This window comes from Schistocerca gregaria, unplaced genomic scaffold (genome assembly GCF_023897955.1).
Source record: "Schistocerca gregaria isolate iqSchGreg1 unplaced genomic scaffold, iqSchGreg1.2 ptg000285l, whole genome shotgun sequence".
Lineage (NCBI taxonomy): Eukaryota > Metazoa > Arthropoda > Insecta > Orthoptera > Acrididae > Schistocerca > Schistocerca gregaria.
Window position 1 is genome coordinate 9,003,589 of NW_026061775.1, and position 12,118 is coordinate 9,015,706.

General features: G+C 47.4%; 2 non-coding genes across 2 annotated transcripts; both read right to left on the reverse strand.

Moving 5' to 3' along the window:
- Positions 1-9,673: 9,673 nt before the first annotated feature.
- Positions 9,674-9,745, reverse strand: Trnat-agu (transfer RNA threonine (anticodon AGU)). The gene has a single exon. It is a non-coding gene; the product is annotated as a tRNA-Thr (tRNA).
- Positions 9,746-10,083: 338 nt separating this feature from the next.
- On the reverse strand, positions 10,084-10,156 carry Trnak-cuu (transfer RNA lysine (anticodon CUU)). The gene has a single exon. It is a non-coding gene; the product is annotated as a tRNA-Lys (tRNA).
- Positions 10,157-12,118: the final 1,962 nt, after the last annotated feature.

The following is a 12,118-nucleotide window of genomic DNA, read 5'->3' on the forward strand; positions in this document are numbered from 1 at the left end:
ATGCAGATGGCGGCAAGGATTTCAGGGGCAGATAGTTCTAGGCCTAGTCCGAGTGCCGCCCTCGTATATGTCTTCACTCAAATTGATTGTATAGGAACATTAAATTTTCTTTATTAATTTCCCACACCATATGTATATGAGCATGTCAGGAAACACAATTCTCTTTTTACATTTATCGAGCAGTCCAGGCAGATGGCGGCACGGAGTTCAGGAGCAGATAATTCTAGGCCTGGTCTGAGTGCCTCCCTAATACACAACACCACTCCCATTGATTGTAAAGGAACATTGAATTTTTTATATTGATTACCCAGGCCATATATATATGATCATATCACCAAACCAACATTTTATTTATACATATATTGAGCGGGCCAGGCAGGTGGCAGCAAGTATTTCTGGGGCAGATAGTTCTAGGCCTGGTTCCAGTGTTGCCCTCATACCTGTCACCACTCATATTGATTGAAAAGCAACATTGAATTTTCTTTATTGATTTCCCAGACCATATGTATATGAACATATCGCCAAACCAACATTTTCTTTATTCATATATCAAACGGGCCAGGCAGAATGCGGCACGGAGTTAAGGGGCAGATAGTGCTAGACCTGGTTCCAGTGCCGCCCTCATACTCATCACCACTCACGTTGATTGTAAAGGAACATTGAATTTTCTTTTTTTGATTTCCCAGACCATATGTATATGAACATATCACCAAACCAACATTTTCTTTATACATGTTTTGAGCGGGCCAGGCAGGTGGCAGCAAGTATTTCTGGGGCAGATAGTTCTAGGCCTGGTTCCAGTGTTGCCCTCATACCTGTCACCACTCATATTGTTTGTAAGGGAACATTGAATTTTCTTTATTGATTTCACAGACCACGTCCGCAGCTCGTGGTCTCGCGGTAGCGTTCTCGCATCCCGAGCATGGGGTCCCGGGTTCGATTCCCGGCGGGGTCAGGGATTTTTCACCTGCCTCGTGATGACTGGGTGTTTGTGTCGTCTTCATCATCATCATCAATCATCCCCATTACGGTCAGAGGAAGGCAATGGCAAACCACCTCCACTAGGACCTTGCCTAGTATGGCGGCGCGGGTCTCCCGCGTAGCTCCCCTACGCTCGGTAAACGGAGTATGGGACTCATCATCATCATCATCATGTATATGAACATATCACCAACTGAACACTCTCTTTATACATATATCGAGCGGGCCATTAAGATGGCAGCAGGATTTAGGGGCAGATAGACCTAGGCCTTGTTCCAGTGCCGCCCTCATACCTGTCACCACTCATATTGATTGAAAAGCAACATTGAATTTTCTTTATTGATTTCCCAGACCATATGTATATGAACATATCGCCAAACCAACATTTTCTTTATTCATATATCAAGCGGGCCAGGCAGAATGCGGCACGGAGTTAAGGGGCAGATAGTGCTAGACCAGGTTCCAGTGCCGCCCTCATACTCATCACCACTCACGTTGATTGTAAAGGAACATTGAACATTCTTTTTTTGATTTCCCAGACCATATGTATATGAACATATCACCAAACCAACATTATCTTTATACATATATCGAGCGGCCCAGGCAGATGGCGGCAAGGAGTTCAGGGGTAGATAGCTCTAGGCCTGGTTCCAGTGCTGCCCTCATACCTGCCATCTCGCACATTGATTGTAAAGGAACATTGAATTTTCTTTAGTAATTTCCCACACTATATGAATAAGAACATGTCAGCAAACCAAAATTCTCTTTTTACATTTATCGAGCAGTCCAGGCAGATGGCGGCAAGGAGTTCAGGGGTAGATAGTTCTAGGCCTGGTCTGAGTGCCTCCCTAATACCCAACACCACTCCCATTGATTGTAAAGGAACATGGAAGTTTTTACATTGATTTCTCAGGCCATATATATATATGAACGTATCACCAAACCAACATTTTATTTATATATATATCGAGCGGGCCTGGCAGATGGCGGCACGGAGTTAAGGGCAGATAGTGCTAGGCCTGGTTCGAGTTCTGCTCTCATACTCGTCACCACTCACATTGATTGTAGTGGAACATTGAATTTTGTTTATTGATTTCCCAAACCACATGTATATGAACATATAACAAAACCAACATTCTATTTTTACATATATCGAAGGGCCCAGGGAAATGGCGGCAAGTATTTCAGGGGCAGATAGTTCTAGGCCTGGTTCCAGAGCTGCCCTCATACCGGTCACCACTCACATTGATTGTAAAGAAACATTTAATTTTCCTTATTGATTTCCCAGACCATATGTATATGAACATATCACCAAACCAACATTCTCGTTTTAGATATATCGTGCGGGCAAGGCAGATGTCGGCACGGAGTTAAGGGGCAGATAGTGCTAGGCCTGGATCCAGTGCCCCCCTCATACTCACCACCACTCACAACGATTGAAATGGAACATTGAATTTTTTTTATTGATTTCCCAGACCATATGTATATGAACATATCACCAAACCAACACTCTCTTTCTACATATATCGAGCGGGCCAGGCAGGTGGCGGCAAGGATTTCAGGGGCAGATAGTTCTAGGCCTCTTGCGATTGCCGCCACTCACATTGATTGTAAAGTAACATTGAATTTTTTTTATTGATTTCCCAGGCCGTATGTATATGAATATATTACCAAACCCACATTCTCTCAGCCTCGGTGAATACGTGCCGGGTAGCACGTCACACAGTACTCGTTTGCATTGATTGGTCCCATACAGAATCTCTCCATGCTGCCCATGTTTTCCTAACGTCACACTCGTCACGTACTTCACTTTTATTTCATAATCATTTCTGAGAGGTAAAGGAATTGCATGAAAACCTGCAGAGATAGTGGCGTCAAAATTAACATATATACTTGATGTGACTCATAAGCTGAACGAGTTATTCTCCGACGTTGTCTTAGATGTGCAAGTGCCAGTCAAAACACGCGGCGACGGCACGCTGCCGACCATTTCGCCAGTTAACACCGGTCTTGTTGTGTGTGTTTCGAGCTCAAGAGCATCTCCAAGCAGGAAATGGTCAACAGCAATATTCAGACGGTTTCGTACTGCTCAGTTGCTACACTAAAATGGTATGTTTCTTTTCCAGAACTGGAAAAACACGACCGTGACAGGATTCGAACCTTCAATCTTCGCATCCGAAGTTCGACGCCTTATCCAGATTTTTTTTTTTTTAGCTCTCATTTTGTGTGCTTTTCTCCGTTGTATCTGCTCGGGGCTGACGTTGTAAGACATCCGATGAAGTTCATTGATGACTGATTAACTCAGTTTTTTTATGACAGAAGGTACGTAACCCTCTGACCGAACACGCTGAGTTACCGTGCAGGCAAAAATATCGTATTGTTCGTTTCATCTGCTCGTTGTGCACGTCGTAAGACGTCCATTTCAGTTCGTCGTTGATCCATTAACTCAGTTTTATTTTTTTAATTTTTTTATTTATTTATTTTTTTTTTTTTATTGCAGAGGGCAGCTAACACTGTGTCCGGACACGCTGAGCTACCGTGCTGTCGAGACCATTTCGCTAGTTAACACCGGTCTTGTTGTGTGTGTTTCAAGCTCAGGAGCATCTCCAAGCAGGAAATGGTCAACAGCAACATTCAGACGGTTTCGTACTGCTCAATTGCTACACTAAAACGATATGTTTCTTTTTCAGAACTGGAAAAACACGACCGTGACAGGATTCGAACCTTCAAGTCCGACGCCTTATCCATTTTATTTTTTTATTTATTTTTATTTTTATTTATATTTATTTATTTATTTGATGGAGCAGGGAGGGGGCTGGCGGAGGCAAGGTGGGCAGGGGTCGCGACCCAAGGCCTGTCCACGATGCCTGCCCCCTCCCATCCTGGGGATGTGATGTGGTACAAAGGATACAGTTGGTGTATTATTGTGATTTTTTTATTTATTCATTTATTTATTTTTATTTTTTTTAACAGTGAGGAACAGAAAACTAGTAAGTGCACTCCTTGCGTCGAGTTGGGGACGCACGTAACTAAAACCATGCTAATAGTTGTAGAAAAAGGCATAAATAAAGAGAGCAAAGTGCGGGGCTAAGGAAACCATGAAACAAAACTGAAGGGTGGAATCCATACCACAATTAACCAGTGCTACATCTTGCACCGGATGGGATAACTAAAACTGCGAAGACCTTTTCGCACCGGGGACAAAAAGAGGAAACGGGACAAATACTGCTACAGAGTGTGAGGGTTCACAACGAAACTCTCCATCTGCTGTATCATCCACGTATGACTTCTCGTAATGATGAAAGTAGATCCCACGTTGTACCGTGTAGTGTTCTATTATCGTATTGTAATTTTAGCTTCTCTTATCCGTGACGTTCCAGCTACGTGGAGGGTCGTGGAACGCACTCCACAAAAAATTGGAAAAATATTGTCGCTACTTTGGGTTACGGAGGATCTTGCAATGTCGTTCCTGCAAATAGTTCCAAAAGTCTAAAGTGTCCTTAGTGCCGTCTTGAAACAAATAATGCACTGCATGTCCACGAAACCACGTCATTGCATTAGTTTTAGTCCGTGGGTAATACGTTTCATCCGGGTATAAGGTAGTCTTAGGGGCGATATGATTTGGCGTTACCGGAAGGAAGTATGCTGACATTTGCCTCACTAAGTGCCACACTGCTGTGGACTAGCCACAGCTAAGACGGTGTTCATCGTTGTCTTGAACGCCACAGCTCGTGCACGTGGGTGAGTCTACCATGTGGATCGCATGTAGCCTTGATCTGGTCACCTGCTTACCGTTGACAGTGATATACCACATCGCCGTGACGTCAGTGTCTAGTGTTACGTGGTGAATTGTCCTCCACACTACCCTCCAGTTGACGTTCGGGTGCTTCCTCTCCACTACGTTGTCGGGTCGTCCACGTTGCAGGACCCTACAAACCGTCTTTGCCGACGCCAGTTGAGTCGCTGGTAAGGCAAGTCGAAAGTAACTGAGTTCGAGGTAAAAGACACCGATGTATAAGAGCGAAGAGGGGACGTGGTGTATCGGCACAGGCGGCAACAGGGAGGGCGGTGCTAGTTCTTCTATTGACAAACTGGTCAGACTGTCCGGACGGCGGTGCCATAGTTTGACTAATGTGCTCACAAATAGGGCAACCGCTCTGTCATAAACGTGATAAAGGCCAAGCCCTCCCCGATCCGGGGGAAGGGTGAGAGTCTCACATTTGATCTTGAAAAGCATTCTAGAACTCACGAAGGACCCAAAAGCCGCAAGTATACGGCGAGCTAACATCACCGGTATAGGTAATATCTGGGTGTAGTGCGGAATGTGTGACGCTAAATGTGTGTTGACATACTGAGACCGTTGGACGATATCCAGGTCTCGTAGGTGGTTGTTGGCAATTGCAGTCCGAACATTTCGTAAAAGCCGTCGAAAGTTGTGAGCAGCAGTCCGTCGTATATCGTCTGTAAAATCAATGCCTAGACATTTCAAACTATCACTGAGCTGTAAGGGGGTGACACTGTTCTCAGACAATCCGACCCCGATGTTCATCGCCACCGATTTTGCGACGTTGATACGACTACCAGTGGCCATGCCATATTTCGCTATCCAAGTTAGTGCGCTAGCGGTGTCGTCACCGTTGCGGATGACAATCAGCAGGTAGTCAGTGTACGCTTTACATCGGAAAGTGTGGCCTCGTAACGTCATACCCGTTAGTCGTTGGCGCAGGCCGCAGAGGAGAGGTTCCATGGCCACAGCGTAAAGTAAAGTGGACAGAGGGCAGCCTTGGCGTATCGATCGAGAAATTGTGAGGGGCTGCGAAGGTCGGCCGTTGACGATCACCTTGGACGTCGCGCCACGGAGTAGTCGCATGACGACAGTGACGAATGGCTGTGGGTACCGCATATGTTGGAGGACCGCTTCCAAATTGTTGTGGTCCACTCGGTCGAAAGCTTGACTAAAATCGATGGCCGCCAGTGCACCCTTCAGACGACATGCCCTCGCCAGTGAGATCAAGTCACGATATTCGCTGAGTGCTGTTTCAATATTATTGTCGCCTCCCAATGACGTCTGATCGGGTGAGATAACATTGCGTAGGGTCTGGCGTATCCGCGCCGCCAACAGTCGAGAAAAGATCTTAAAGTCGCAGTTCAATAGCGTCAACGGGCGGTAGTCCTGCAGTCGTCAGCCACCAGACGGTTTGTGAATAGGAATAATCATCCCTTCCACAAGGGCCGCAGGGAGCGGCACGTCCGGGGATAGTAGTTCGCGACAGATGTCCGTCCATCGGGAGGCTAATAAATATTGAAAAGTCCGGTAAAATTCCAAGGGGAGGCCATCAGGACCCGGAGACTTGTTGACAGCTCCTTTTCTAATGGCGTTGATCACTTCTTCTTCTGTAATTTCTTCCATCAAGGCCGCTTTTATTACCGGGGTGACGGTGCCGTAAATCGTCTGAGAGACGTCCTCCAGTGCTGTCGGATCACGGGTCTGAGCGGAATAGAGCTGGGCATAATGATTGTAGAACGCTGTGTTTATGTCTTGTTGCGTGGTGAGGCGATGACCGTCCTCCGTATCGATGAAGCGTATCAGCGCTCGTTGGCGTCGTTTACGTTCACGAAGGACGTGGAACATTGACGGGCGTTCGCTAGGTATCCGATCCTGCGTCCTCGAGCGGATGACTACCCCCTCTAGGTGGCGTCGCATATGAGCGAGGATCTGAGCCTTGGCACGGTGGACCGCCGTTTGTCGTTCCGGAGACGGCGCCATAGCATCGCAGGTGCGCAAGACCCGGAAGTAAAAGTCGAGTGTATGTCTTCGCCAAGTAGCATGGTCGCGACCGTAGATTATCAACGTTCGCCTCAGTGCCGGTTTGGCGCAGTCCAACCTCCAGCGGATCGTTGTGGGATACGCACGGAGGCGATTTTCACACGAATGCCACGTATCCTCAACGGCTTGGCGGCAATCCGGGTACGACAGGTGAGCGATTTTTAATTTCCACGGGCTGCGGCTTCTCCACATTTGTCGCCGCCGCAGGGTGACGGCACGAATGTAAACTGAGTGGTCCGAGAATGCTGCAGGCCACAGTTCCACATCCTGTGTTCCAGCGGCGAGAGAGCGTAAGACATAAATCCTGTCGATACGACTGGAAGAGTGACTCGTGAAGTGCGTGAATCCCGGTCGGTGGCCGTGAAGATGTTCCCAAGTGTCCACCATCTGCAGGTCTCGAATTAGCGTCTCGAGTTCCGGGCACGGATTATGACGTGGTAGTTGGTCTCTGGGCGCCAGTACGCAATTGTAGTCACCTCCAAACAACAGACGGTCGTGGGGGCCTTGGAAGAGCGGGGCGACGTCTTCCGCAAAGAATCGTGAACGTTCGCGACGTTTGTCCGTCCCGGAAGGTGCGTAGATATTGATAAGGCGGACACCCAGTACTGTGAGTGCCATTCCTCTTGCCCCAGGCAGAAACATCATATCGTCCGCCACTATCCCTTCCCGAAGAAGTACAGCGACACCGCTGCATGTTGGGGAAGCTGGAGAGACGCAAGCATCGTAACCGTACATGCCTGGAAAGTCGTTGACGTACACTTCCTGGAGGAGGGCTATGTCGATGGAAGCAGAGTTCAACATATCCTGAAGCAAGGATAACTTAGCGCGCGTCCGTATAGTGTTGATGTTTATAGTTGCAATGTGATAAGTTTGAGGTCTATCCACAGCATCCGTGTTGACCATCAGTACCCCTGTAAGGCTGTCTCGTCACTCTAACTGATGGCGGGAAAGGGTCAGCACTGGTGGGATAAATTTCCCCCCGTGTCGTCCGACACGATGGGCAAGGAGTGTGCCTCACAGTCGTCTGCCCAGTCGCCATGAAATACCATCGGCTGTTGGTGGCTGTTAGTGGCTGCTGCGGCACTCGGCGCTGACTCCATCGGCTCTTCTGGCTGGGAATCGGCAGCGGCTGCCTGCTTGTTATCCTGCTGTTCTGTGGGGTCGGAGGGGCTGAAGCCGTCACCACGGCGATCTGTTGAGTTTGAAGTTACAGCGGCCTCTGTACCGCCGGTACCGTCGTCGGAATTTCCACTGTCCATGTCAGACGATCGCTGCAAACACTCCTCCGATGGAGCACGCCGCCGTCTCTTGTGTTTTCGCGGGGAACGCTGTTTACGGTCGTGTGCTTCAGTATCTGAATGTGGGTGGATTTCTTCAGCTGCTCCGGTGTCTGGAAGAAAAGCCGCTGTCGGCACAACCCGTGGGTCAATGTCCATCCTGGCATCCACGCCTTCTTGCAAGGTCGGTCGGCGATTATCTTCAGGTGGGGGTGCCGTTGTAGAGACCGGATCCTGTACTGTAGAAGCCATTATGTTCTCGCCGTCGGGGGCGGCTATCGGACTAATGTCGTCAGTATCGGTAAAGGTTGCTGCCCGTGTAACTTCGGCGTAATTGAGAGGAAGGGTCGTCACCGTAGAAGGAGTCATAGATTCACCTGTCGGGATTTGAGTAAGCCGTCGTCGGGGACAATCCGAACGGACGTGCCCTACTTGGCCACAACCAGAGCAAGTGCGTGGCTGACCGTCATACATAATGATCGCCCTACATCCGCCGATGACAAGATAGGACGGAACATGTTTGGTCAATTCAATTTTAATCTGTCGTACCGCGTTCTTAACGGGGTACGTTGTAAAGGTGGTCCATTCTTCTGCCATATGGCTGATCACTCCGCCGTAGGGCTGGAAAGCCGCGCCGACTACGTCCGGTGGTACTTCAAAAGGGAGTTCGAAGACGCGTATCGTACGTAGGCCAAGCCCCGCGTGATCGATAGAGACCGCCCCAATATGGCCATCAGAATGTTTGAATTTAAGACCGTTCGCATGTGCGCTCACGATTCTGTTGCACACCTCGTCATTTACTAGCTTGACGTAGACAACACTGCTCGTGATAGAGAGATGGATACCAATTATGTCTCGCGGGAAAATTTTAACGTCGTCACGTAAGAAACGTTCCACTTCAAAAGCTCGCGGTCGTGCATGATCGGGTTGAAAACTGATCTTGATGGTGGTTTGTCTGTATGAATGTGCCATGGTGCGTCGGTAGTGATGGACTCCAAACAGGCGACAACGCAGTAGTAAACAACTACGAGCACTCGCGACCACGCGGACGGGACGTAAACAAGACGTCCTCGCCGCAGCGCTGCGGAAAGCAGACTGACCATTAGGCCACACGGTCACTGACTTATATACGACTCATCTCGAAACGCTCACACCCCAGAGGAATTGTGTTTTCGTTCTACACAGACGCTGCCCCTTGCTGTTTCCCACCCTTTCGTCACATTCAACCTCTTACGAGACCGACCAAATATAGACTGGGAAACAAAACCACACACTTTGTGCATTCGCAATCGAAGACAGGGCGTCTCTCGCCGCATTTGCTACGATGGCCATTTGCTACTTCTGCAGAAGCGGCGGCGACGACGGCCGCGAGAGGCTCTGAGATATGTGAAAAATACATCTATAAGATATAATTCAGACTGCCTCGTCCCACCTTATGCTGTACCACTTTGGCAAATGCTTTATCTGCGCTATTCCCCTTAATCACATCTGAAAGTAATTGTTATATAACGCCTGTCGCTAATTGTTCGTCATCCCAGATACTGTTTGCTATACGGTCACGACGCGCAACTGATTTCGAAAATTCGTCGGCCTCCTGTGAGGATCGAACTCACGACCCCTGGTTTACTAGACCAGTACTCTGGCACTGAGCTAAAGAGGCGCGGCCTAGCTGTTCTTTTGCGTACTTCGTTCTTACGGTCGTCTGGATCATCAGTCTTCAGCTGACAACACTTCATATCACCGACTAATATTTGCAGCTTTGGCGACCTATTACTGCTTGGCTACACATGTGACACGTAACCGATGTGCTCTCCAAACAACAACACTTGCATTTCAGAACATGTCTTTCACACATGACTACAAAATCACCTTCACTTTCAAATACAGTTTCCTTGCGACTGACAGAGACGTAGGCAAAGTTTAAAGTTGCTATTTCCATTACATAACGTTAATCAGAAAAACGGTAATTTACATCTGCAGCGGAACAAAATTCCGTTCCGCCCAGCGTGGGGCTCGAACCCACGACCCTGAGATTAAGAGTATCATGCTCAAGCGACTGAGCTAGCCGGGCTGCCTTTTAATTTTTTTTTTAATTTTTTAATTGTTTATTTTTTTATGCATCTCAGCGCTAGGCAGTCGGCGGCAAGGCGGGCAGGCGTCGCATCCTGAGGCCTGGCCACGATGTCACTGCCATACCCCGCACTCATTCGCATGGTTTTGTGATTTTATGTTATGGCTATTTGTGTATTATTCATTTTTGTATTAATTTTTAAAGTGGCATCATGTGCGCCAGTGTTTTTATACATATAAACAGAATGTTAAAATAAATCCATGTCTGGTCTTAGGATTACGCAGCACACTATGAAATCCAGCACAGCAGATACTCTAAGTTGGTCTTCGCGTACAAATAATTTTCCCAGTTTCCATGTCGTTTATTGGTATGGTGAATTCTGTTGCCAGATGGTTGATTGTGGATTCCTGCTTCTCAAAACCTTGAGCATGCTATGCGTTTGAAGATGCGCGCTGGTAACGTGGGGGCACCATAGAGCAGGGACATGCCAAACAACCATTTCCCGTATTATAAGTCCTCTTGATAGGAATAATAGAAGCTGCAGAAAACTTCTGGTTCTTACTAAATCTTTGTGCAGCTTTGATGAAAGATAATGCGAAATGAAAGTAAACAAATGAGGATCCTCTTCAGGGTGTCGCACTGCGGAACCAAAAGTAAAGTGCTTTCATTGCAAAACGAAAAGGAACACCAAAATACAATTAAATGTTCGAGGCCGAGTGCACGATGTACTCTGTACCGTCTATTGATCCATGATGCAAATCACCCACATCTGACGGTGCGGAGCAGACCAATCCATGGAAACAATAACAATAATAACAAAGTAGTGAAAAAAAAGAAAAACTCCGCCCAATGGATTTAGAAACTTAAATTCTTCCATCACTTAAAGCAATAGTGAGAAAATATTGGAACTGGTCTTTATACTGTCGCAATTTCTTAATCGCATAGTACTCTTCGATGAGGTACATCTGATAATCGTGTAGCGTTGCCGTTGTATGGACGAGCATGTAATAGACGAACTGGCCCATGAGCCAGACATAACTATTATTCTTAGATTGAGGATAAAGCTGCCAGTCCGGTCGGAGCGCGTCTTGAAGTTGAATGGAAGTATCCGACGTCCTATTAATGACAGCGAGTTTCTTTCGTGTCCACTGCCATATCTGTGTTTGATCCCTGCAGTGGAAGAGATGCGGCAGGGTTTCCACTAGGTTACACTTGGCACAAAACGGGGTGGGCCGCAGCTTGATTTTGTGCAATTTCTCTCCAGTGGGAATCACCTTATTGACAGCGTCATACCAAACAGATCGAACTCTGGAACGAAGGAACGGATAACTAATGTTCTTCCATATATTTCTATAGTTTATACCTAAATGTTTCTTCTCAATTGGGTTATTCAGCTGCCGTTTAGTAAGAGCACGATAGATCTCCGCCGTGTGGAACGGATGCGGGTTATCCTGAACATAGCTGAGCTCCACATAATATCGCCAGACATAGCTGAGCTCGGGATGAATGTGTCCCACATACGTTGGCGCAGACAACTCCTTTGGACGTAAGGTCTTGAAAAGCTGTTCCGTAAGGCTATTTTGGTTACTGTGTAGTATGCGGGAAGTACGAGTTAAAAAAGTAGCCACACATTGGGATTCAAGGTCTTTGACGCCTAAGCCACCTCGGGAACGAAGTAACGAGGTAGCTTTAAAGGAAACTTTAAAGATGTTCCCTCTCCAGACATACCAGCAAGCAAGTGCTAAAAATTTTTTCGCAATGGCTGTTGGGATTGGTAAAACAGCGGCAGTATGATAGAGCTTACTGAAAACGTAACTATTAATAAACTGTGCCCTCTGCATCCGGTCTAAAGACCGCATGTTATGTTCTTTGATCACCGCACGTAAGATGGTAAGCTTGCGTTCCCAATTCGCGTTGAGCATTGCCTGGGGATGTGGTGATATAACCAGGCCTAAATGCCAC